Genomic DNA, 26,831 nt, shown 5'->3' on the forward strand with positions numbered 1-26,831 from the left:
AATTTGCTTTAAACGTGTTCCATTTGATTATTTTGCAGGCCTTTGCTGCTATAGAAACTGTCACTGTAAAAAGCATTCAAGCATGAACTCTTGCCTATAAAACTGTATGTGAGGATAAGAAATATTTCACTTATCAGGGATTATGTTTAGCTCAGAACTTCTCGAATTTGGATGCATGACTGAGAAACAGTGCATTAAAAGTTAAATTGCGGTGTTTCAGTGTTTACTTTGTGCTGGTGTCATAAACCGTGTGCACAGGTAGGCCTTGAGGTACTGCAGAGCTGTTCAGTTACCAGAGTTCACCAGTCGTCCGGCTTTATGGCTGTATATAACAGCACAACTGAAAACAGCACCAGGCGGGGTTCTGGGCGGGCCACATTCTCTGCTTGTGGTCTCAGCAAGCGGGAATCCAGGTGTCAGACCCAAGACTGCGCTTCTTACTGGGGTTGAGAGGCTTCTTTTAAGCTCACTGGTTATTGGCAGAATGTATTTCCTGGTGACTGTAGAATTAAAGACTACTTTTAGCTCCTAGGGACCACCCGCATTCCGTGCCATGTGGACCTACTTCAGCAGTTCTCAGTGGGGGTGTTTGCTTTCTTCCACACCTGCAGGAACACACCTTTGTTTTCTGCAACAGCCAGAGAAAAAGCTGAGATGAAAGGCTCTCCTGATTAGGTCAGGCCCATCCAGCACAATCTTGCTTTGCACATATAATCGTTGGAGTGATAGCTTATCATGGTCACAGCTTGCACCAGCTTCCATCATGGGGGCCAGGGCGATGGGCTTCATTTAAAGTTTTGCTTTTTTCATTTGGGTAGCACAAATGATGCTTGTGTACTCTTGCTGGTTTTTCAAATGAAAATGCAAAGTTACAATGTCATCCAAAGGGATGGAAGCTCACGGATACACTTCTAGCCCCCTTTCTGTCTTCTTCTGCTTCACCCTCATCCTTATAGCTTCCTCTTGTTACTTTCCTTTTAAGTGGAGTGAAAATGACTGGGAAAAAAGTTTTATTGTTCAGCAGTTCCTATGCACAGTAGGGAGACTAATGTAGCGAGTCTCAGAATCCCCCTTGTCCCCACGGCTTGCACCAGTTGTTGATTCATGATTAATCTTTTGTCTCTACCCTCACCTCTGTGATTACTTTACAACGAGTTACAGATATCATATAAATCATTTGCAAATATTTTACGTTTTTAGTATATATATCCAAAAAACCAAGATCTTTAAAAATTCAACGAAAAATCCCTTATACCTAAAATAATATAAATTATATATTAATACTTCAAAATCATTGAAAGTTGTGTCAGTGAAAGGGAAAAATGGAAGCAAAGTCTTTGTAAATAGGGGAGGGGGGTGAAGGGAGGGCAGGGTTATGGGGAAAAAATGAGAACCAAGATCTGACATGTAAAGGTACAAGTCCCAATGATGAATGTAACTGTACTGTACACCTAAAATGTACCAATAAACTCAATGAAAAAAGTCGTGTGTCAAAAATTTCTTTTTTAAAAAAAATTTATTCAACTTAGGATTCAAATAAGGTCTATATGTGGCAGGTTTTAAAAAATATATCATTTAGGGCTGGGGATTTAGCTCAATGGTTCCACCACCTGCCTTGTAAGCATAAGGTTCCAGGTTCCCAGTATCCCCCACCCCCAGTATGTATGTATGTATATATATATATATCTCCCTTAAACTTCTCTGAATTTCTTTTAGTAGTTTTCTTTGCAATTTTACTTGTGAAAAGAACTGGGTTATTTGTTTTGTAGGATTTCCCACAGCCTGGACTCATGGTGGGTGCATCCTGTTTCTCTTTTTCCTATAAATTAATTAGAATGAAAATAATGGTTACCTGTCACCTCTGGTTACTAGGAGTAGTAGAAAAGCTATTTGGTAAAGAGTGGTGGGCATGATGTACTGGATCAGGTATAAACAGATATTTGAAAAGTGGGTATGTGGAGGAGTAAAGCAAGTATGTCGTTTTTCAGGTTCCTGTTTTTGAGCATCATGGGATTTGTCTAGTTACAATATTTTATACCTATAGGTTCTGCAAAGACATGAGCTTTGTCCTCCAAGAACATGACAGATATTTTAAATATTTATCATAGGAATATGCTACTTAAAAAATATTTATATTATTTTAAAAGAATAATTTTATATGATTGTCACTGAAAAAATAAAATAGGTTATCTGATTTAAATTTCATTTTGGAAGAAAAGATACCCATAGGTTGAGTAAGTGTGGACATGTTAAGTTAGAATGGAAGACAGCATACTTTTCTGGAGAGGACCAGCTAGTGAGTTTTCCACCCTTGCCTACTTTGGTGCTCTGGCCAGCTGTCTACCCTGCTGTTGCAGTGCAGAAGTGCCATAGAAAACATGTAAACCAGTATGTTGGACAGTGGGTAAATGATAGCTGGATCTGGTCTCACTTTGGAAAAATTACTTTGCGAATAATTGAACTTAGGTTTATTATTATTATTAATTATTATTATTATTATTTTGGTATGGGGGATCGAACTGGGTCCTTGTGCTTGCAAGGCAGGAGGTAGAACCACTGAGCTAAATCCCAGCCCTGAACCTATGATTAATACATAGATATTGTTTTATATATAATTGAGAATACTTAACATCAGGGCCTTTAATGAAAACATACAGACTTCAGAAAATGTTTATCACCATATAGAAATCCTGCCCACGTTTCTTTGTTTTTTTTGAGTCAGGGTTTTGTTATGTATCTCAGGCTGACCTTTTGATTTTTGCAAGTGTGAGGATTACAAGTGTGTGCCACCGCGCTTAGCTTAATCAATAATTTAAAAGAAAATATCTTATTTTTTTGGTACTGGGGATCAAACTCAGGTCCTTGTGCTTGCAAGGCAGGTGGCAGAACCACTGAGCTAAATCCTCAGCCCTAGAAAATATCTTTTAGACTAATCTAATTTGGCAGTGTCTCAGTGTGAGAGTGTGCACCTATGCACATAGTTGCAAGGCCTGGTTTGTGGGAGACAAGGAGGCAGAAAGACACACACACACACACACACACACACACACACACACAGAAGTCTTCAGGCTTGCTTTTTTATTGTTTTGTTTTTTGAGACAGGGTCTCACTATGTAGTTGAGACTGACCTGGAACTCACTATGTAGCCCAGGCTGGTCTCGAACTCACAGTGATTCTCTTGCCTCAGCCTCCTGAGTGCTGGGATTACAGGCATGCGCCACCACACCCGGCCTCAGACTTGCTTTTAACCAGAAAGTTTTCTACACTGTGTGGAAATGGAGAACCTAAAGAGATTCTATCCAACTTCTCTTGCATATAAGAATGTGTAATTTACATTGTCTTTCCATGGCTCAGGTTTTTCAGCTATAAAATCAGATACTTACACTTTGTTGTGACTTGTGTCTAGATGTCCCCCTAAAGCCTCATGTGGTCATAGGTGGGACTTTTTGGAGGTAGCTGGATCTAAGGTAGGTAATGCTGGGATTAATGATGTGATATTCACAGTAAGATGCTGATAGGATTAAGGCTGCCCCACCCTGGGTATGAGTGCTACCCACCCTAAGAGTGTGTAGCCTGAGGATTTAGCTTAGTGGTTCTGCCACCTGCCTCAAAAGCCCAAGGTCCCGTAAGAGTTCAATCCCAGGTACAAAAGAAATAAAAATAAAAAAAGTGTAGTCTGGTTAAAATCTTACAGACAGAAAGAGTTTTATTGCTTATCGCTTGCTGCTTGCTGCCTTCTGCCTGCGATGGACTGTTTGTCCTCTGTGGTGCCACTCTGCCTTGGAGTCTGCCACCTATGGACTGAAACTTCTCCAGACTGAGCTAAAAGAAACTTTTCCTCCTTTAACTTGGGGTGTCAGGTATTTAGTCTCAACGACCAAAAAAGAAACAGACACATTAATTTCACTCTTACTCCAATAAATATTTATAAGTAAATGGGAGAGAAGATTTGAATTTGTAGAACACAAAGTGTCCCTTACAGGAGCTCATTAGGATCAAACTACTTTGAGGGGGAGGCTGGCAAGAATATGGAGCCCTAACCTAATGATGGCTCAATTTAGGATCTTTGGCTTTATGATGGTGCAAAGGAAATTTACATTCAGTAGAAACTGAGCTTTGAATTTTGAATTTTGGTCTTTTCCCAAGCTAGCAGTCTGTGGTACGACGCTGTGATGTTGCTGGGTAGCAACAGTGAGTTGTATGATCCAGAGGGGGAACAAGCACACTCACGTTGTGCTGTCGCTGATCTCGGGTTGGGTAGGGTTAGGTGTAGTGAATGCATTTCAGCTTACCAAAGGTTTACTGGGACAGCTTTGTCATAAATGAAGGAGTGGCTACATAGGAAAGCAAGTCTCATTTCCTAAATTCTTTGACAGTTCAGTCTGTATTATTTTCAGCTGTATTTAACGTGAAATAGTAGACGATACTGAAAGTAAAATTTTGACTGGGTCTGTTTTTCGTTGACTTGGTAATACTCATTTGTCACATCTCACCTTTGTTTTAAAATATAATTTGATTATATTTGAATATAATTATATATAATTGGATATAATTATGGTTAGACCCTTGGCTTCATTTTTGTTGGTGTTAAGGCTTATAGGCAGAATCTGATCTATTTGTAATTAGTAGATGCTAAAGAATAATTTTCAGAGTTGAAAAATAAAATTCTCAAAATTGTAAAAAGTACATGCCAAAAACTTTTGTTTAATTCATTGGTTAATGAGGGAACCAGGAAGATGTTAGAACTAATTCATAGGAGAATTTGAAGAACAGATATGTATATGTGTCTGCATGTCTATTTATCTATCTTTCTGTCATCTATCCACAACTGGAAGTGCTGAAGTAAATCAGAAATGCTGGTGTATACAAAACTGGTTAATATCCTAAAGGACCATTAAATGCTGTGTATATGTTAGGCATGCAGGCTAGCTGGATCATTAGCAGACAGAATTCATTGGCTTTGCTAAGGACAGGGGACAGTATGTTACTCTGTGCTTTTTACCAGGTAATTCCTGTCCCTATAAAGCTATGAAATAGATTGTTCCAGCAGGTTCTCAAACTTTCGAGTTTCAAGAATTTTTGACTCTATAAAAATTAAAGACCTCAAAAAAATCGAATACCTCAAAGAGATTTGTGTAATACATGTTTTCATATCAGAAATTAGAATAGACAAACCTTAAAACTATTCGCTTAGACACCATCCATAATGAAAGCTATTTCATGTTAGCCAAGTGATGATTTCACTATGAGTACTGAGGCTTCTGAAAAATTCCGAGAGAATGAAATAACATCTTAATGTTATTATGAAATTAGTTTTGAACTCAAACATGCTGAAAAGGTCTGTGACTCTCCAAGATATGCAGAACGCACTCTAAGACCATGGGCTTAACTGAAAACAAGTCAAAGATCATATCTGCATGGTCTGCTAGACCACAGAGAGCACTCCCTGGAGAAGACACCCAGTCATCCATTTGGTCATTTCTAACTCTTGGGTATTTTCCTGACAGTTGTCTCTTCTCTGGGAAATGTCCTGCCCATGATGGGGAATTTTTAAGGCTATTCTGAAACTAAATCAGAATCTTACTTTTCATTTTAGTTATAAAATTAGTACAGATTTACAATGGGAGAAAATGAAAAAATAAAAAGTTAAAGTATACAAAAATAGAAAAAAATTGTATATGTAAAAAATATTTTTGATTATATATTATCTATAGTCTTTTGCATCCTTCCCCCAATTAAATGTTGTCATAGCGTGCTTCACGTTACTAAAACTCTTAGCAAACTTCTTGGGTGACTGTCTCCTTTTTATGCCAGGTACAGGATAATCATTTAACCTGTGTTTTTCCACGAAGATCATTATAAACGTTTTTCAAGCGTTAGATTATTTTTTCAGAATAATTTTTTAGAAATGAAATACAAAGGACAAAAAGTGGGTAATTTTGAAGTTTTTTTCTATTTTTGATAAGTGCTACTAAATTGTCCTCTTGGAAGGTTTGGCCAGTTCGTATTGTGAACTGGGAAGCATCTTTCTCATTGCCAGTGCCCACATGCATATTACCATCTTACTCTGTGGTTGAACAGCTGGCAAAAACTAGCATATTGTATTTTAATTTGCATTTAAAAAATGTGTTTACAAGAACTTTCCTCCATAGATCATTTATATTTTCCTTTCTCAAATGGCCTTTTTGCCCAGTGACTTATTAAGTCTCAGTGTTTTGAAACTGACCATAAAAGAGATTAATTAGCAATGCAAATATGAAGTTACCAGAACTTTTCATAAATATAGTAAAGAACCATGAAACTCTTTGGAAGGAAACTTATGAGATCTGCAGGTATATACAAAATAACCTATTTCCCTGTGGTTCAGAGTCTCTGGCTGCAGTTTTGCATAATTAACAATCTTAACAAGCTCTTTCTGTATTATCTGGAGGAAAACCTCAGATTGGCTCTTATCAGTTTATCACCAGTGTTCGTTTCCTGGAGTTTGCCCTTGTGGTTTCTCAGTGGCTTTCTGCTGCTGCTGAGGCGGTCACAATGAAAGAAGGCTTCTCAGAAGGCCCAGAAAACTGGGAGATGATATGCAGTGTTTCCATCGGATTGAAATTGTTTGGAAGAATAAGGAGATAGAACAATGAAAGAATCCAAATATTATGAGGAAAGAGAGAGACGTTTATATATTGTGGTTTGTGTGATAAAAGAAATGTTACCCCTGGTACATTTTGTTTATAAATGGTGCTGTAAAACAGATATGTACTCAAATGCTTAGCTAAAAATATTTGCAGGACTGCCTGTCCAGCACCTCATTTTAACCAGAACTGCTGTCATCAGAGTTTGATTGTTTCTCTGTCAGGGTACAATTTCTTAAGTCAATATTGTAGGAAAAATGGGCTTCTCTTACCTTAAGTGCTTTAGGTTTTAATTTAAATAGAGATATAAATACTCTTCCCAGCACAGAGAAACTATTTTTAGATAGTTGTGGTGATCTCAGTAAGACTATTTAATGTTTTCAGCACATTTAGCAAGAGAGTTTATTCAATATGATAATGATTCTGTTCAGATTTTATTTTCTGGGGCTCTATTTTTTTTTTTTACTCAGGTCCTTGTGCTTGCAAGGCAGGCGGCGGAACCACTGAGCTAAATCCCTGGCCCTCTGAGACTGTATTTTGAAGTTCTGTATCTACCTGTTTCTGTTTTTAAAGTGACAAACAGCATGCCAGGCATGGTGGCACACGCCTGTAATCCCAGCACTCGGGAGGCTGAGGCAGGAGAATTGCTGTGAGTTTGAGATCAGCCTGGGCTACAAAGTGAGTTCCAGGTCAGTCTCAGCTACATAGTGAGACCCTGTCTCAACAAACACAAAACAAAAACAAAACAAAACAAAGTGACAAACAGCAAACACACACAGAAACACACACATGCGCACTCACATCTTGTATTGGCAGGTAGGTCCCTGTGCCCTTGTTTGGCAGACAGGGTGGCCTCAGGGGTGCAGTGGTCGTTACAGGGCTCCTGGAGGAAGCACTGGGTTGCCGTGAGCGGGTCATGCTTTCATCTCCTCCTGAAATGGCAAACTCATCTTCTTCCTCGTCTGGGAAATGGATGTTTCTTCCTAACTGATTTGATCCTAGGCAACGTACAGATCCCAGGTGATGAGGCTCTATAAAAATGACCGAAGGAGTAGAATTTCCAAGGGGTCAACTACCTTTCTGAGTAAAATTCAGACATTTCATTTGCATCCTGTGGATAAGGAGCACCAATTTAAAATGGGCCATGAGATATTTCCTCTTAAGTTTTTATGTTTTCTCGACCTGAAATGGCAAAATCTTGTAAAATATCTTTCAAAATGAAATAATAATTGTCAATATATTGTCTTTTTTGTGTGGCTGGTAAAATTCTGGACTAAAGGTATTCAAACATATTTTTTTGTTACTGGTAAGCCTAGTAGTAGTATTCTATTGGACTAAACTTGTTTGGAAGAACAATGAAATAATTCAAATATGAAAAGAAGAAGTTTGAAGTTCTGTACCTATCTCTATTTAAAAAGTAACAAACAACACATGAACACACACATACATCCTGTAGCACTTTGGAAAAGCAGGTGTTAGTATGTGACCAGTATGAAAAGTTTATCGTATTTTATGAACTTAACAATTTAAGAAATATAAAACATGTCTTTTCTGATTCAGTCATTCTCTGTAATCTTTTTTTTGTTTGTTTGTTTTGTTTTTGTTTTTTTGAGACAGGGTCTCACTATGTAGTTGAGACTGACCTGGAACGCACTATGTAGACCAGGCTGGTCTCGAACTCACAGTGATCCTCCTGCCTCAGCCTCCCAAGTGCTGGAATTACAGGTGTGCGCCACCATGCCTGCCTAGTCATTCTCTATGAATTCCTTTTAAAATTATTCTTGTGGTGAAAATTTTAAGCTAGGCTTGGTGGCACATGCCTATAATTCTATCGTTTGGGAGGCTGAGGCAGGAGGATTGTAAGTGTGAGGCCTGGGCTACGGGAGACTCTGCCTCAAAAGCCCCTTCCCCCCAAGACTAGTTAGAATATATGACTGACAGATTCACAGTTTTAGATTTTCTGTATGTAGGTTTCAGTTTTTAAAAGGACATGTCTTAAGTGGGTCAAACTTTGACATTTCTGAGATAGAGCATCCTAAACATTCTGTGAGATTGGTAGCTACTATTTGGTTTGCATTTACTGAGGTTCTCAAATGTACAACTTGTCTTCACTTCTTCTATTGAAAGAATATTTTAAATTGTCGGGCTTAGAGATAGCAAGTGACAAAGTATATCATGAATTTTTTAAAAGTCATTCATTTGATACAGTCATCTAGTTGGGAGGCATAAACTCTTTCGAAATAAGAGGTTTTAAAAAATATAATATTGAACAGAAAGCTCTTGTGTTAGCAGTTGTCACAAGAAGTAACTCAGGAAATTAGTCAGAGTTTCAAATCAATACTGTAGTTCACGTTGTAGAAAATTCTCTAGTGTTTTAGTGTAATGACTGGGATGGAAGTTAGAATCGAGTTCTGTGCTGATTGCTGCATCTTTGATGATCATCTGATTCCGCCTGGACGTCACCTGCTAGCACATCAGGTATGGGAGTCGCCTCTCCTTCCCTGCTTCCTATTGCTGGCTCCGTCAGAGCAGACAGCGCTTACCAGATGTGACATTTCTTCTAGCCCAGGCCGAACATGGCCTCAGTTCTTCTCAAAGCACCATTCTGAGCTGTAGCTAGTAATAAATAGTGCAGGAATCTTAACTAGTTTATCAGTGGACGCAGTGGAATCTTTAAAATTAAAAAGATTTTTTAAGATCAACTGACATTATTTAAATCACGTGGAAGCCCAGCATGGTGGGGCACGACTGTAATCCCAGCACTCGGGAGGCTGAGGCAGGAGGATCACTGCAAGTTCGAAACCAGCCTGGGCTACATGGTGAGTTCCAGGTCAGTCTCAACTACACAGTTGAGACCCTGTCTCAAAAACAAAAAACAAAACACAAAAACCAAAAAAAAAAAAATTCATGTGGAATTTTTTTTTTCGCTCTTGCAGTATTTTCTGGTCTTTTAGAGTGAATGATTCCCTTTTTTTTTGGTGACGGGGTTCAGTCTCTGGTCTTTGCACTTGTGAAGCAGGTGGCAGCACCACTGAGCTAAATCCCCTGGCCCAATGATTCCTTTTTTAATTAAAAGAAACCAGATTCCCACATGACCATTGAAATCTACACTGATTTCAGCTTTATTAATCGCAGCATGTACTTTATTTGGAAAAATAAGCATACAGATGTGTATGAGAGATTTACATACTTATGAATAAGGACCCCTTTCAATTTTTCTGTCTTCCTTTTCAACCACATCTTGAGGAGGATTAGAAACCATTCATTACTTTCTACCAAGTTGTCTTTTTTTTCTTGGTTTCAGTTAAAATTCAAAGAACTGTACTAAAAGCAGAACTGAGTCTTTATCTTCGGGGAACTTGTTGAGTGTCTTCATACTGTGTGCTGGGAGTTCCAAGAGGCCAGTAACTGCTAGGGCCTTCAGCTGCCTGTCTACCTCAGTCACATATTTTGGAATTCTTCATAAGATTTCAGTTGTGTATGGGGTTTCAAACAAACAAACAAACAAACCCCACCGCAAAGCCCTAAATAGGGCAAAGAGAACAAAACCAAAATTACTGATAAACCCACCTTGTCTTCCGTGTAACTAAACAGCTGGGCCCGGAGTGTTGTGGGGTTCCTTGTTTGTTAATGCTGATGCCAGGATGAGGACTCCTGTGTGACTAGCAGGTCATTGTTTGTCCTACTTCTGTTCCTGAGGCCAAAGGAGGATGTGAACCGACACCATTCCAGCTGTGAGTACAGCACACACTTGTATGGAAAGAAAAATTGTTTTGCATTGAAATACCAGGGGGCTTAAGTCTGTTTCCACCCTTGAACAGAGGTTACAGGATGCACATATTTGTAAGGGCTTGTTGTATATGAGTGTGGTCTTCTCTCACTATTTAGGCAGGTAGAGGAATGGAAAAGCCTTTTATTATTGTTACTTTAAGTTTTCTTTTCTTTTCTTTCTTTGTTTTTATTTTCTTTTAAAACAATAAAGAGTTCATGCTATGGTCCAAAGACAAGTTTCTTCTTTTAACCTAGTGCTATTTGTGCCTTCCCTGTTGTATTCTGTCACATTGTGCCTTGTCTGGATTTTAAGCATTGTCCAAGCACAGTGTCTTCTCTCTCTTCTGGGTTTTGCTATCTGTCCCAGGGTAGCCTCAAGGCTCACTTCTCAGCAGAAATGACCTTTTGTTGCCATTATTAAATCAATATGTCATCAAGATGTCAGCCAGTGATGACACCTGATGTTCGTTGGGCTACCCTTTTCACCTGGGATGTTAGCACAGAGCCAGATATCTCTGGGAAGTTCAGTGTAATTCTTAGCATTGTTTACCTTGGAAGCTTTGGACTGTGCGGGCTCCAGGATGACAGTAGTGGAGATCGAGTGACAGTTTGCCGAGATAGCTCTGTACCTGGTGTGTGGAGGCTCTTCCTTCTCTTTGCCCACTGATTTAGCTTGTGTGGATTGGTGTGACACGGTAAATGTTCTCCCTTAAGAATCCTGACAGGCTTCTCTCTCCCTTACGAAGGAGGGTCCTCTCTCTTGTAGAGATGCTTTTGTTTTCAAAGCAGAATATTCTCTTGAGACTATAGTTTCAACTTCTTTCTTGCTGTATAGTTTAGTAGGTCTGCTCAGCCCTATCCTGGACAAGCACTAATCTGCTTTCTGTCTGTATGGATTGGCCAGTGCTAGACATTTAATGGGAGTGGAGCCATGTAATGTCTGGTCTTTTGTCACTGGCTTTGCATTTAGTATAATATTTGCAAAGATCATCCATGTCATGGCGTGTATCAGAACTCCATTCTTTTTTATTGCCAAATAATATTCCTTTTAATGAATATTTTGCATTTTGTGTATGTGTGGACATTTGGGTTGTTTCTACTCTGGCTCTTGTGAATCATGCTGCTATGAACATTTATATGTGTGTGTGTGTGTGTGTGTGTGTGTGTGTGTGTGTGTGTGTGTGTGTGAATATGTTTTCATATGTGTGGACATTTGGGTTGTTTCTACTCTGGCTCTTGTGAATCATGCTGCTATGAACATTTATATGTGTGTGTGTGTGTGTGTGTGTGTGTGAACATATGTTTTCAATTCTCCTGGGAAAATATCTAAGTATGAAATAGCTGGGTTGTATGGAAACTCTATGTTTAACATTTTGAGGAACTGCCAAACTGCTTTGTAAAGTTTGCTGAACCATTTTGTATTCCCACCAGCAGTGAATGAAGGTTCCAATTTCTCCACATCTCAGGTGTTTTTTAACCACTATATTTTTGGTGTTTACAAAAATGTTTCCTCTTTTTTTTGGAGGAGGAGGGAGCAGGGCGCTGAATGATAATTTTGGAGGAAATGAAACAATCGAAATCTAATGAATTATTTTCCGATTGGCTCAGTGGCAGCTCTGGAAGCTGTTCAGCCCTGCGCCTACAAACCTTCCTGTTTGACTGGATATGACATTACCAGGAATTTTACTTTCTTGCTTTTTCCTCCCTGGAGAGAAAAGAAAATATGTCTTTTCCTTAACTAGACATGGAAGGTTCAAACAAACACAAAAGACCCCAGAGTTATTAACAGTTCCGCAGGAACATGGACTTGGTTTATGCCCAGAATGGTTTCTCTAAAATCACTCCCTTGCCTGTTCTCCTCTGGAGCGTAACCTAAGAGCTGAATCAAGGTCTGTTCACTCAGTGTTTGGAAAAGAAACGGTGGCTGGGTGCTGGTGAGCTGGCTCTAGGTGTTGGTAGGCAGCTGCGCCCCAGGCGCAACCTCGGCGGGCACTGTCAGAGCCCGCCTTGGCTCCGGGGCTTGTGTTTGCCCTGAGCTCAGGACGACAAGGCCTTTTGCCATCCACCTGTGAGCAGGCAAGGCTAGAAGTCCTGCAGAAGTCCGGCTATACCAGCCAGAAGCAAACATCCCAGCTCCTTTTCCGTGTAGTAGATATAGGGAGTAGGCTAGGGTAGGTTGGAGGGAGATCACTGAGAAATATAGTTTCTCCCCCTCCTTTTTTGCAGTTGGGATAGACCCCAAGACCTCCTGCTTACTGGGTAAGCACTCTACCACTGAGCCCATCCCCAACCTTTAAAAAAGTTTTTTATATTGAGAGAGGGTCCTGATGAGTTGTCCAGGCTGGCCTGGAACTTGCAGTCCTTCTGTCTCAGCCTCCTGCGTAGCTAGGGCTACTGGTGTGTGCTGCCATACCCAGATGAAGTGTTTGATACGCAGGTATGGTGACTGCTCCTGTCTTCTGACCAGCTGATTACTTTTGGTCATATATTGACAAGGGCCACGTCCCCACCTCCCCCAGCCAAACATGAGTGATGAGTTTGTTGGCAGTGGCAGGGATGCCCTCCAGGTTCCCTTCCGTGTGTCACAGTGAGGCTGCTGCTGCCCTTGTGGGTGCAGGTACAGAGGTATGACCTGGGAGCGAGTACGTCCCGCGCCCTGGCTGACTGGCTCATCACTGCCCTGCCATACCGTCCTTGACTTCCCAGGCTCCCTTCTCCAAATGCCGACTCACGTCAGGAGGGCACCCCGCGTCCCTGTCTCCTTCCAGCAGAAGGAGGCGTGTTCTTTCAGTGTTCTTTGTTCTCTCCGTTAAATCAGTGTCTTGCTTCCCTTAAAGTAGTTTAGGAAGCCGTGTGTTAGATGTACCTATGTAAACTGTCTACCCCTTTTATGAAGCCTACAATTTTATAGAGTGACAAAAAAGATTTTAATGCATTAATTTCAAGGGTCAGTTTCATAGCACCATGAAGTATCAGCAGACTATTAGAGTAACATTGACATGTTTCCAGTCGTTGACGCATCATGTGACTTCTGTGGTAATTAGTGGATTTGACTTAATTACTTCAGTTGGAACTATGTGGAATTGGATTTTTAAGTATATACAAATACATGTATCTTTTTTTTTTTTTTGGCCTTGTGTGCCCAGATCTAATTTAATCTTGATAACATCTTCCCTAACTCCTCAAAATAGAAGTTAGTAGCAGATTTTAAGTTTCTTTTCTTTTTTCTTTTTTTTTTTTGTACTAGAGATGGAACCAAGAGCCTTCACATTGTTGTACTAGAGATTGAACCAAGGACTACTATATTCCTAACCCTTTTTTGAGGCAGGGTCTTGCCAAGTCACTAAATTGCCCAGGCTGGGCTTGAACTTTTGATCTTTCTGCCTTACCACACCTGGCCAACCTTTAAGCTTTTTAAAAATTCTGTATGCATTTATTGTTTTATTAGCACATGTTTGCAGTACATAATATTTACATTCTTTTGCAGAGTTTGTACATGTGCATAACACGTGTTAAACAGGTATTTGAAATACATTTGTTCGTCTTGCATTGGGGTTTGATCTGGTCTTGGGAGGAAAAACTGAAGAGGGCTGGTTTTCTCGGAGGTAGAGTGTGTAGGTCGAGGTGGTTCTTCCTAATTTGCCCACAGTGGGCTAGAGAGGTAGCCTGCTCTGAAGCCTCAGGTCCAGCTCTTTGTGGGACTGACTGGCTTCTCAGAGAAGTGAGGAAATTACACTTTGTCAAGCACCACTCTTTGTAATATGTCAGACTGCTGCCTTCAGCTTGGCACAGAGCATGAAGTATTATTTGCATTACAGTTTTACCCCAGAAAAATCTTCCTATTTTGTCTTTGGACATTTTCAACTTTGATGGGCTTCTGATTAGTACCAATGTGGTTTGTAACAAGAGTTAGCAGAAGTCTGAGATTTGAGGAGTGAACCATCCAGCATGATGTGGTTTTAAAAATTATAATTCAGTAAAATTAAATAAAAACCCCAGTTCCTCAGTCGCAGTAGCTGTCTCTCAGACATGCATTAGCCATATGTGGGCCAGTTGCTCCTTACTCTGTTGGGCTGTATAGAGACAGAGCAGTTCATCCATTCCCTGTGATGAATCATCATTATCATTATATCTAAAATGCACTGGGCCCGGGGATTTAGCTCATTGGTTGCGCCACCTGCCTCATAAGCGCAAGGGCGCAAGTTTGATCCCCAGTACAAAAAAAGAAATTCTATTTCACAGTAGTACTGACTTAGACTTTTTTTCGACCCAGAAAGTACAAGCGAAACATTAATCGCAGTAAGCTCTGCTTAGGTGAGTTCAGGAACTGGAAAATTGCTGCTACCTGTTCCCAGCCCAGAATGAGGACAGGCAATTGAGGTGCCATTTTGTTCTTGATTTTCCTGGGTCATTTCCTTGTCCTAGTGTTGTTTGTTTGTTGTTGTTGTTTTGCAGCAGTAGGGGTTAAACCAGGGCCTTGTGCATTCTAGGTAAGCACTACCACTCGGCTATACTCCCACCCTGTTAAAAAGAAAAAAAAACAAAACAACTTGATACAGGGTCTTGCCAAGTTGCCCAGGCTGGCCTCAAACTGGGGATCCTCCTGACTCACTTTCCTGAGTAGCTGGGACTACAGGCAGGACAAATGCATACCTTCTTTGCTTCTTAAGGGATGTGTAACCAGTAATGAGACTTGCTCATAGATTTAAGGGCAAGTTAAATCTTCTGAAATAGTATATGAATGGTCCCTAATTTACAATTATTAAATTATGATTTTTGACTTATCATGGGTTTATTGAGGTTTTAAGTGCATTTTTTGGTTCCAGAGATCGAACTTAGGACCTTCTGCTTTCGAGGCAGGCAGTGGCACTTAAGTGCATTTTTGACTTGGGATATTTTCATCTTAAGATGAGCTCATTGGACCATAACCCTATGATATGTTGAGAAGTATTTAAATAAGTTATTACCTACCACTCTTTTCTATTAGGACTGATTCTTTCATGTCCAAGGCTGAGATGAGGACAGATGAAAATTATGTTTTTATCACCGTTGGCCTGTTTTGTAATAGCACACATATGTACAAGTTTTATATTATATAGACTTTGTCCTTTGGGGGAGTTTAGCTTCATTTGGTTTTATTTTATTTATTTATTTTTGGTACCGGGGATCGAACTCGGGTCCTTGTGCTTGTGAGGCAGGCGCTGGAACCACTGAGCCAAATCCCTGGCCCAGCTTCATTTGGTTTTAAACTGTTAGCTTCTAGTTTTGGGGGTCGATATTTTAAAATCTGGGTATTTGTTAGCTTTACTTACCCTTGGAATTTACAAGTTAGGAATTTATAAAACGGAAGAATCGGGCACAAATCTTCCCTTCCCTCAACTTCACACATGACCGCCAAGTTATTCATGCTTCTGGTTGTCTGGTAGCCAAGAGGGGAAACAGCGTGCGAGCCCCTTGATGAACATACAGCAGCTGTTAGTGCGCATGGCCCTTCCCTGTCAGGAGTGACCGCGATCCCGAACACCGCTGTGTGTGCGCGCGTTCTTTCACCTCCGACAGCTTGAGTGACGCGCAGTGCTGGCGACTGTGCACCTTGTGTCCTTTCTTGTGTTGGTATTTGGTGGCGATGGTGTCCACAGTGGATCTTTACCGAAATTTCTCTGTGGGCTTAGGCTTGCTTTATAGGCACGTGTTTGATGCTAAGAGGAATTTAATTCCTCGTATCCTCACGCTATAGCAGCTTATCTCCAAAGAGTAGCCCAGGCTTCAGGGAGACCCTTGGCCTGCTGTGGGGAGTGTCTTAATTCTCTCTAACTCTTGTCTCTTTGGCTGATTAACTCTACAACACACAGGCTCGATATGGTTTTTCTTTGTTTTTGTTTTTGTTTTTTTTTTTCAGTACCAGAGATTGAACTCAGGTCCTTAAGCTTGCGAGGCAGGCGGCTGCACCACTGAGCTAAGTCCCCGGCACTGTTTGTTCTTCTTTTTCAACACTTTAAAGGTACCAGGAGTTAAAAATTCTGTATGAAAATAAGTTTTGTCTAGATGAGAACAATGAGCTGGCTTATGACAAGATTTCCTCATTAAGTATACTCCTTATTGCCTCCAATAACACAGTAAAACCTTGGTTTGCAAGAATAATTCTTTCAGCTTGAAATCCAAAGCACTTGTATATCAAGTCAGAGAGAGGGAGGGCGAGGGAGCATTGACCATCACCAGCTTTGGGGGTGTCAGAGTCTCCTTCCAGAGGAGAGTTAGGGTTAGGGTTAGTATTTCTAGGTTCCTTCTGTCCCGAACAAAGAATGGAGTGAAACAAGCATAGATGGTGGCAAAGTGTCCCGTTCATAAGGGTAGGAAGAAAGTTGGAAGGATAGAGAAAAAAACGGGTGATGCAGAGCTAGATTGGGCCAAGAGCATGGAGGTAAAAGGAGAAAAGAAAAGAACTAAAAGTAAAGCTACACTGCACAGCATTGTAGGGTGGGCTGCCTGAAGAGACACGACAAGCATTCAGTGGCGACTGCCCCTTTTTATTTCCCTGGGCTGGTGCCACTTCCTGGTCATCCTGTCCGAAACCTGCTGGACAAAGTTAAAACTTTCAAGGCTTTTGAGATGGAATGTATTTTGTATGAGAGAAGGAAATGAATTTGGGGAGGCTGGGATAGAACATTATGGTTTGAATGCTCCCCGCCCCAAATTTGTATGTTGAATCCTAATCACCAAGATGATGGCATTAGAAGATGGGACTTTTTGGAGGTGGTTAAGTCATGAGGTTTTGCCCTCCTGAGTGGGAGTAGTGAATTTAGGAAAGAGGTCATCACCCTTCCCCTCGCACCTTGCGACCATACCAGTACCGGGAGAAGGAACCGTTCTGGGCGCCAGAAGGCGTTCCTCACCGGATCTCAAATCTGGCGCCGTGATCTTCTTCTGCCCAACCTCCAGAACTGTAAGAAATAAATCTCTGTTTAAAAGTGGCCCAGTCTAAAGCAAGCACTTCGTTGTAGCAGTCTGGACATACTAAACATTCACTGTGAATATTAATGAGAATAGCTGTGTGTGTGTGTGTGTGTGTGTGTGTGTGTGTGTGTGTGTGTGTGTTTTAGTACCAGGGATCCTACTCGGGTCATTGCACTTTCGATGCAGGCAGTGGAACCACTGAACTAAATCCCCAGCCCGAGAAGAACTCCTACTGAAGCCTCAGATGGCTGTGATTGGTGAGGCAACGCTAATGAAGTAGCGCTTGGGCATTCTCCCCACCGCACCCCACTTTTCTTTGCCTTTTCTGTGGCCCTGTATCTCAACTCTACCAATCTGTGGGCCTCATTTCTTCCGTTCGCTAGTGAGGGTTCTTGTGGGTTTAAAGATCGTGGACTGAGTGGAGCATGGGTTTGGCAGCAGAGATTTCGATCTGACCCTGTCCTTGAGCCAACTTTGCCACTGCTAGTTTTGATTCTAGGCAGGATTTGATCCAGTTTCCTCCTTTGTAGAGTGAATATTATGGTGCCTGTCTTTCCTGACTGTCTAGAGAGGGCCTGTGAAGATCAAAGGAAAAGTAATACATAAATCATTTTGCACAGTGCTCTAACACGTAAGATCCCTGCTTTAAAAAGTAGTACTAAGTTTCTCCCCTTATACCTATGGATTACATTTATATGCCTTGAACTTTCTCCATGTGCCGGTCATGAAACTCAGTCTTGGCATTGGAGCACCTGAGAACAGCTGACTGCGAGGAGTCGAATGTAACACATGCTCAAGACTTATTTAGTCGACCAGTGATAATTTTTCTTCTGTGTTTGAGTGGTTACCTTGGTACTTCCTTCTCTTTTCCAGGAGTTTGGGATCAAAGCTCAGAGCATTTTTCACTGTGGGACATTTGGTAGAGCGTCCCCTGCAGCTTTTGGCTTGGGGTAGCAGTACCTTGATATGCTGCTGTCTGTGCCAATGTGGTGTGTTCCTCTGTGAGGACAGGGAAGGCACTCAAAGTAGCCCCTTCGGGCTTTTTATTTTAGCTGATATACGGTATTAAGAAAAATCAGAATGTTGGGCACACATGATCAATTTATTTCAGCAGGACCCTCAGTTCTCTGAAACTAGGGAGGTAATGTAACTTGCTTTTCTGCCAGCATGAGTTAACTGCACTAAAAGTTGAGAGAGATCAAAAAAAGAAGGCTCATCATTGGGTTGGGAGACATTTGTCCTGAAAATACAACGTGAGGACCCTTTCCATACGTAGAATCTGGGAATGGACCATGGTACTCAGTAGACTCTGTGTCATTTTAAAAGACAGTGCCCGACAGTGCCCAACTCCTGTCACATGGGTACCATGTGATAATGTTGCTGGCACTGTAGAGTCAGTTTCTGCCTTGCCCTGTCTTGTTTATTTATTTGTTTATTTTTTTTGGTACCGGGGATTGAATGCGGGTCCTTGCTCTTGCAAGGCAGGCCACCGAACCGCTGAGCTAAATCCCCGGCTGCCTTGCCCTGTCTTGGACTGTTCATGCCAGTGTCTTTCTCTTGTTCTCTACCTTAATTAATATGTCTAGCATAGGTGCGTACAGTATGTTCTGAATTAAAATGTTGCTTTCTTCAGGTTGAAACTAACATATGGTTATACCCCTTTAAAGTATTTGTCTTATGTTGTAATTTTAGCTTCTGATTCTGTCTGCAGATTCCCTTACAAATTCTGGTGGTGCACAGAAACGGGCTTACATGTGGGCAGAAAGGGTGTTGTGTACCTTTTCATTCCCTTTGTTCTATCCCTTATCACACTTTCAGGGACGAGGAGGAAAATGGTGTACCGCTCCACATTACAGGAGAGCTAGGAAGGTCACCCTCTTGTTGTCTTGCCCAGGTTCTCTGGGAGCTTGGGAGCTGTTAGCGTGAAGTCCTGAAGGGCCTTTTGGGGATGGCCAGGTCTTAGGAGTGAGATTTGCAAGTGTAATTTTTTCTAACACGCAGCATTCCTATAGAGTACATCTTACGCTGTATGAAGCAGGCAGGAAAATGGGAGGCGTTGCCTGCTGGCCTGGACCTTTCCAAGTCTTATCCTGATTATCTGTAACCTTATGCCTGTTGCGCTTTGCCCAGCGTCCCAGATGGGATCTGGTATGCGTAAGCATAATTAGAAGCAGTGCCCCCTGCAGGCTGTTCCAAAGTTAATGTTTCTTTTTCTTTCTTGTTTTGTGTTGTTGAGACAGAGTCTCGGCGTGGAGTTTAGACTGGCCTCCGACTTGAGGGCATCCTCTTCTCAACCTTCCATGTGCCGGGATTATGGTCGTGCTTGATCACGCCTGGTTATTCTGGGCCTGGCGCTTCCTGAGGCGAGGGATGGCTGTAGGGTTGTGTTTACATCAGTGGGGCACACAGGGACGCGTCACCCGCGTGTGTGGGTTAGATAGTGTGTTCAGGACTAATGAATGGATGGCCCTTGTTCCTGAGACTGACAGTCACAGCGGGACTCTGTGGCTAGCCACCCCTGTGTCACCACCATCTTCTGTCTCTTCTTCGTACTCTGTAATTGAGACAGAACTGTTTTCTTGTCCCTTGGCACCGAATTTTTCTTTCTTGTACTGCCACTGTAGCTGTATGATTTTAAATAGTGGGGAGAAAAGAAGTACCGTTGTCTTTTATGCCTGCTCAGAGCATCGAACTTAGTCATTAACAGATACCTCTTAAATCAGGTTAGAAGTAGTGCTGGAATTATAACATAGTTCACCACACAAGTTGTTTGTTCATGCCACTTTTTTCTTAAATCTTCAAAGAATAGAACATATATATACCCTTGGCAGAAATAGTGAAATCTTCTAAATTTGTAGCATAATAGGAAAATGTAATTACAATATCAACATTGTGTCATCCTGTATTCATCTTTCTCTAAGGAAAAAAGTAAATTATGGTGGTTTTCACTGACAGAATTCCAAGAATCTAATGGTTTTCCATGACATAAATTAGATACTAAGATGTTTTACCTAGAAATAATATGTTTCTCATAAAATTTAAACCATCCCTTTGTCCAGTTTTGTGCCCTCTCCCAGACTTAGAAGAACAAACCAGAGGAAATGGGAATTGTGTTTTACTGTTCATTGAAAATGGTTCAGAGCATCACTTGGCTTCAGATGAAATCTGGAAAGTCACTTAGCTCAGTTTTATCTTCCCACACATCTCGAATGAATGCTTAAAGGAAAATACCTCAGTAGAGGCAGAAGGACTATTTTTAGGCTGCACTCCTGTTTTGGGTTTCATTATTCAGAATTTTTTTGCCCCAGGCCCAGGGTCGTATTTGTGTACTGCTCTTGATGGGTTTTCCTTATTCTTTTTGCCAGGACAACCTGGCACCCCGCGCACTCTTACTGTCAGTTCATAATCTGAATAAATCATGCGTTCTCCGTGCCTGCTTCTTCCCCACCCCCAAGTGTGAGAGGCCAAAAGGTTCCTTTGTTCTGAATTTAACTGATTTCGATAATTTATTTCTCCTGGTTACTAGTGGCAGTCCACGTGTAGCGAATTCTTTCCTTTTTTTTTTTTTTTTTGCAGAGTTCAATGACAGCCTGTTTTCCATTGATGTTTTAGAAAATTGTGTTTAGAAAAATGTTAGTCTAATAAATTCCTTTCTATGAAGATTTAATTATCAATGTTTGTGGCTCCAGTCAGCCAGCAAGTATTGAAACGAAGTGGGTCACAAACGAGTTTGTGAAAATACAAACTCACAATGCATTTATAGATCCAGGATTTTCTTAGAGCACCTCCATTCTGCCTGGTGGCCTGATTGTTCTACTGTGCAGCAGCAGAACAGAGGGCTTATACGATGGAATAAAGAAGAAGAATGATAGAAAACAAGTTGACATCGGGTCGCATTTTTGGAAGCGTTAAAGTAGAGAGAACTTCCTTGTTACACCGACTCGGGTAGAATCTCCTATTGTCAGGAAGAACTGGTCTTTGGGGATCTGTCTTCCTTAGAGGTTCAGTTTGACTTGAGGGAGTTGGCATGAGTGACTTCACTTCGGATTGATCTGATCTGTTGGGGCCTAGGGCAGGGGCTCAGTCTGAACAGTGTTTTAATACTGTTTAAAAGAAACATGGACTGGGCTGATCCTAAAGATTCCTCTCAGGGCATTTCAGTGTGTGCCATTATGTGCAGCCAGACGCATCAGCAAATAGAAGCTTCCAAAGCCACTGCTGGTCTTTAATGATAATACTTTTTGCAGTTTGAGGGAGATCCTTCTGAGGCCAGAGTGTGCGTTAGCTTTTGACTTTGGAGAGTTGTTTTTCTGTAGTCCTGACTCTCACTTCATTGTGTTAGCTTCCAACTGTAAATATCACCTTCCAAAATGTAGCACAGCATGTTAGCTGTTTACCAATTTGTCTTCACGGCAAAGCAATATCTTTAAAGGCTTATAAGACCCTTGATTTAGAAACGTGACTCACGTGGCCCTGAAAAGAGGGGTTAGGATAAGACCAAGAATAAAAAATATGCAAATAACATTAAAAGAAGGGCCCACGTTGATTTGTAAAACATTCCTGGCCTTTTCTCTGTTCATTCACCTCTGGAAGTCAGTCCAGTGGAAAGACTTCTCCATTCATTTATCTACTAAGAGATGCTCAACAGTTCTTAAGTTCTAAAAACTCGGGAGGGCCGGGGACTTAGCTCAGTGGTTCTGCTGCCTGCCTCACAAGCACAAAGACCTGAGTTCGATCCCCTGTTCCAAAACAAAAAAACAAACAAAAAACAAAATAAAAACTCTGTGAGAGGAAATAAGGTTGTGTAAGACCTGCCCAGTTATGCTTCGAGGTTGGAACAAGCAGAAGGGGCTTAACTTCACCTTGTGGATCAGCTTCTGCTCCTCGCAAGCCCACGGAGCCCTTCTGTGATGCCTGGTGCTGGGCGGTGGCCTCCATCCTGACCAGCAGCCTTGCCTATTTTTCTACCTATAAATAGCAGTTCATTGGGTTTAAATGAGTGCAAAATAAGTTTTTTCTCCACCACCACCCATTTTAATAGTAGAATGTTTGAGATAATGGAACAATGATAAGAACAGATGAATTTAATACCTTTCAACCTACCAGCATAGACTGCCTTGTTTTTACATTTGAGGCCCACCATTAACCCTCCTTCCCTTGCAAATGGAAATTCAGCTGTGATGGAGTGGAGCAAACATGACAGATCTGTTATTTCACAATCGCTTTGTGAACAAGCAGGAACTGGGAGGGCATCTTACCATAGCCTGACGACTCAGTCCCCTCTTGTGACCACAGAAAAGCTGGATTCCTGGTAGCCTTTGTCATCTGGATGTCTGACAGGGACAGCACAGACCGGTGTAATTGGGGGCAACGAGCACTGATGCTTAGTGGCCTTTCCACAGGGGACCCCCTACCCAGGAGGCAGCAGGGCATGGGTCACACTAGAGCACCTCTTTCTGGGCCTGGGTTTTTTCTGTCCAAACAAATTGGACATTTAAAAAAAAAATCAAGCAAGTATTAGTTAAATTCACTAGTGGCTTTTGAGTTTTGTGAATTTAAGAAGCATTATTCTAAACCACGTGAGAGTCCTTCCATCGTCTTTCCTGTCAGAATTACATTTTCATTGTTGGACAGATAAACACTTGCTGTCAGTCCAAAGTGAGAGAGGTCATGGCAGGCCCAATTCGGAGGTTTCTAGTGGGCAGGTGATGTGACCAAGCAGGCTAGGGTGAGCACTCTGCCGTGAGTGTTACTAAGCACACGAGGGTTTCCATTTCCTTGTGTCTCCCCATTTTTCTTCAAAGATGTGGCATTTGTCCTATTTTTCACTTAGAAACTTACATTATATACATTTGTGCGCACGCATACACTTTGTAATAATTAAGTCAGGGTAACTGACTGTGGCTCCTCAGCTTACAGACGTGCGCCTATTCTAACGCCCGTGCTTTCTCACTGAGCCATATACCAACCTCCACTTTTGTTATGAACTCTGTGTAAAGATTGTCAGCTTAACGCTTCTAAATAGAAAAGCAAAGTGCAAGCAATAATGACAGAAAAAGGCACATAATCCTGGCGCTGATGTTGAGAAACAGAAGGGATTTAGGGAGTGAGGGAACCAGGGCGTACTAAGCATCCGACTGTTGCTGCTAGGGAACAGACGTCCTGCGTTCCTGCCATGCCCCGCTGTTTGGACCACGTTTAAGAATAGCTGTATTCTTGTTTTACAGGAGATTGGTCTTTTGCTGAAGAGCACGCCAGCCAGCCAGGGCTCACAGTGTAGTTGCACATGTTTGAGCTATGCAGCCTTGGGCAGGACACCTCATCTGTGAGACTTCCATTGTTACTGTAAAACAGTGCCAGTAAGGAAAACCAGCTCATAGGCTCGGACTGGAATTTAAGGTCATCCATTAGACCTCAGTCCATGCCCTATAGTACACTCTTAAAAAACGTGGGCTGTCACTGCATTGTTAGTCAGTATCGGGTAGGTCTAAGAAGGTGTGTTGGTGGAACACGCAATGGACTGAATGTTTGTGTACGTCCAAAAAGTGCATGTTGAAACCGCAGTCCCAGCGCGACAGTGAAGGTGGGCCTTTGGGAGGTGACTTAATGACAGTTCGCTGAGATAGGCCGTGTAGAGTGGTGGGTACGTTTGCTAAATACACTGTTTACTGACCACTTTGCAAATACAGTGTCCTCCAGCCTGAGGGTTACTGCTCTTTTATCCTCATTTTCTAGGGGAGGAAACTGATAGCAAGCAAATTCTCCTGGGAAGCGTGCATTGGATTTCTCCAGCAGCGTTGTTGCTGAGTCCTTGGCCTTAGCATCATTTTCAACATTGTCTTTCTTTACCTGTCTGGTTTTGGTTCTGGTTATAAACTCGTACCTGCCACCGTGCAGTGTTCCCTGTCGGGGCAGCTTGTTCTACAGAGCCAAGCAGTGCTGCGCTGTGGTGAGGGCCCCTTCCCAAATCTGGACTGTTGACCAGAGTCCTGGTTTCTTTAGAGCACCTCTGTCTTGACCTTTCTTCAGCGTGCCCTTCACTTCTTTATTCTTGGATCTAAAAATAGAAACTTGTCTTTTGAAATGCATAAGTCTCCTAAAAGGGGGAAGGGCATTAACAAAGGAGGTTTGACGCCTAGTCAACAACAGTGCTTTACGCGCAGCAGCTAAGCCTCGGGTGTCACTGCAGGTCTCAGGGATAGTCTCTCATCCAAACTAGCTGGCAGAATGATCACGCAGCGGTTCGCAGAGGTGGGGCTGGGACAGACTTCACTTCACTGAACAAATAGCCTAGCAGACTAGGCAAATAGCCTTAATTGTGTGTAATAACAGGAAATTCTCTTTCTTTCTCTCACAACAAAATCTTTTTAAATGATCATTTAATGTCTTTGCAATGAGAAAGAAACTCAGTCTTTTCTAGGCAGTGGGAGGAGGTTCACTGCCTCTTCACCAGAAAGTGTCTCACGGAGCATTCTTTCTTGAGCTGCTGGGCGTTTGAAGTTTCAGGTGCTTTTCAGCAGGTCGAAGGGGAGAAGTTGTAGCCGAATGTTGTTTTTCCATTTAGTACTATTTTAACAAGTGAGGACCAGCTTGTTACTTGTCACATATAGTCTGGCTCTTGCCAATGCCTCTGACCTTATCTTGCGCCTCTTCCTGTCATCAGCCATACTTGAGGTACATTTTCTGCTTTTGTTTGAAGAATGCTTTGCATTTTCCTTCCCTCAAGCCTTTGCTCTCTGACTGGAACAAGCCGTCTTTAGATCTCTACATGGCTGGCTTCTCATCATCCCAGAACCATTTCCAATGGCATCTTGCCAGACATCTCCTAAGGGACCCCTGCACCTCCAGCACTTCCAAATGTCCTCCAAATTAAAGTCGTTCTGCTTGTCTGTGTCCTTTCACTACACTATGACCTCTATGAAAAAGGAACTTCAACTTGTCTGGTTTGTTGTGGGGTCTCCCGTGTCTAGTGGTACCTGAAGCTGTTCAGTGTGTGTGCCTTTCCAATAAGTGAGTGAAGTTATTTATAAATGGTTTTGAAACTTCCTCCGTCTCCTTTTGTTTTATGAGCTTAGGGTCTGCAAACTTCTTTTGTAAGCCACCAACTAGTAAATGTTTCAGGCACTGAGCCCAAGGATCCCTGGGGCCACTACTGAGTAAGGAGCTGTAGACTGAGTGCACCTGAGCCTGGCTGGATTGAATGAAGTGCAGTGACAGACCGTAAGGTGCACGGGGCTTGGGGCTAGGTCATTGGCCCATAGATGGTAGTGTGCTTACCTGCAGTGTAGTCAGACAGTTTTCACCTGCAGGCAGGTGGGTTTCTTTTACCGCTCTGCCAGGGGAGAGCAGTTTGGGATTATGGAAATGCTAGGAGATGTGTTTCTAAGAATTGAAAGTTGTCAACTTAATTTTGACCACACCACTGGCCAAACTAGCCTAGTATAGGGTTTAGTGTAGGCTGGTGTGGAATGGTTTATGCAAGCAATACATTTAGAAAATAGAAGGATCGGGGATCGGGGAGCACTTTCTGTACTTTGTGCTTTAAAGGAAGAACGAACTCGAGAACCCTTCCTTGTACACCATTGAGCGCACTTCTGACTTGAGCTTTGAAGTGTGTCGAGCCAGCAGTGACAAGGCCACACCGTCTCCAGCGGGGCACTGCCACCTGTGTCACAGTTTCCAGAAGCGGAGTGCTGGCCAGGGGAAGAGTCTCTGGTGAGCCTTTTCAGGTATTTAAAAGATGGCAGCTCCACACATCGTGCACCATGCAGTTTATCTCTGGAGTTGGGTTTCTGCTTCAGCTGTGAAAGGGTTAAAGAAGCCTTGAGAGTTGGTCAGTTTTACTGAGCTGTTAGAACTGGGTTGTAAATAGCCTGACACAATTCTAAACAGTTTCTGAAATAGTATCATAAATCAAAAACATACAAATTCTCCACCCCTTACTACCAACCTTTTTTTATTATGGGATTCTGAGATTTTATTTGCTAAGGCAGAGTTCTTAGTTATCAAGAATTTGTTTAGACACACTCCTTGAATCTTATTTAATTGCTGTACCTTAAAATTCATGTATGACTTTAGGAAGTTATTTCTCACAGCCTCTGTGTTTCTAAGATGCATAGGATCTCTCAAGTCCTTTTTTAATGTGTGGTGATTTTTGCTTGAGCTGGCTGGCTTATGTTTTGCTAAAAACAGGAATATGAATGCAGCCCATATATTCTTTTGATGCTGTTAGTGTGCTTTTAGATAACCTATTCACAACTTATTTGACCTGTTTAGAATGACTTGTGAGGCTATAAATGGTAACTCTGAGGAGTAGGATGTTTGTTTATTGAGATATTTTCATCATTAGGCATGAAGGCCATGTAGGAGAGATGGAGGAGGCACAAATGATTCATGTTAATGCCAGGACTCAGGTCCTAGTGAGTGTCTCAGGTGTCCATCTTTCATGAGTATTTTTTTTTTTTTTTTTTTTTTTTTTTG

At 41.8% G+C, this 26,831-nt stretch overlaps 1 protein-coding gene and 1 long non-coding RNA gene across 8 annotated transcripts in view; one reads left to right on the forward strand and one right to left on the reverse strand.

Moving 5' to 3' along the window:
- The window catches only part of Daam1 (dishevelled associated activator of morphogenesis 1), a 167,160-nt gene that overhangs the window by 14,565 nt on the left and 125,764 nt on the right, over window positions 1-26,831 (forward strand). The gene's annotated exons all lie outside the window — the stretch shown is intronic.
- On the reverse strand, window positions 17,302-22,527 carry LOC104853291. Its single transcript, XR_777743.1, has 3 exons — window positions 22,455-22,527; window positions 22,214-22,319; window positions 17,302-17,338 (listed from the first exon to the last, which is right to left on the reverse strand). It is a non-coding gene; the product is annotated as an uncharacterized LOC104853291 (long non-coding RNA).

This window comes from Fukomys damarensis, unplaced genomic scaffold (assembly GCF_012274545.1).
Source record: "Fukomys damarensis isolate Sample0158 unplaced genomic scaffold, DMR_v1.0_HiC HiC_scaffold_21, whole genome shotgun sequence".
Lineage (NCBI taxonomy): Eukaryota > Metazoa > Chordata > Mammalia > Rodentia > Bathyergidae > Fukomys > Fukomys damarensis.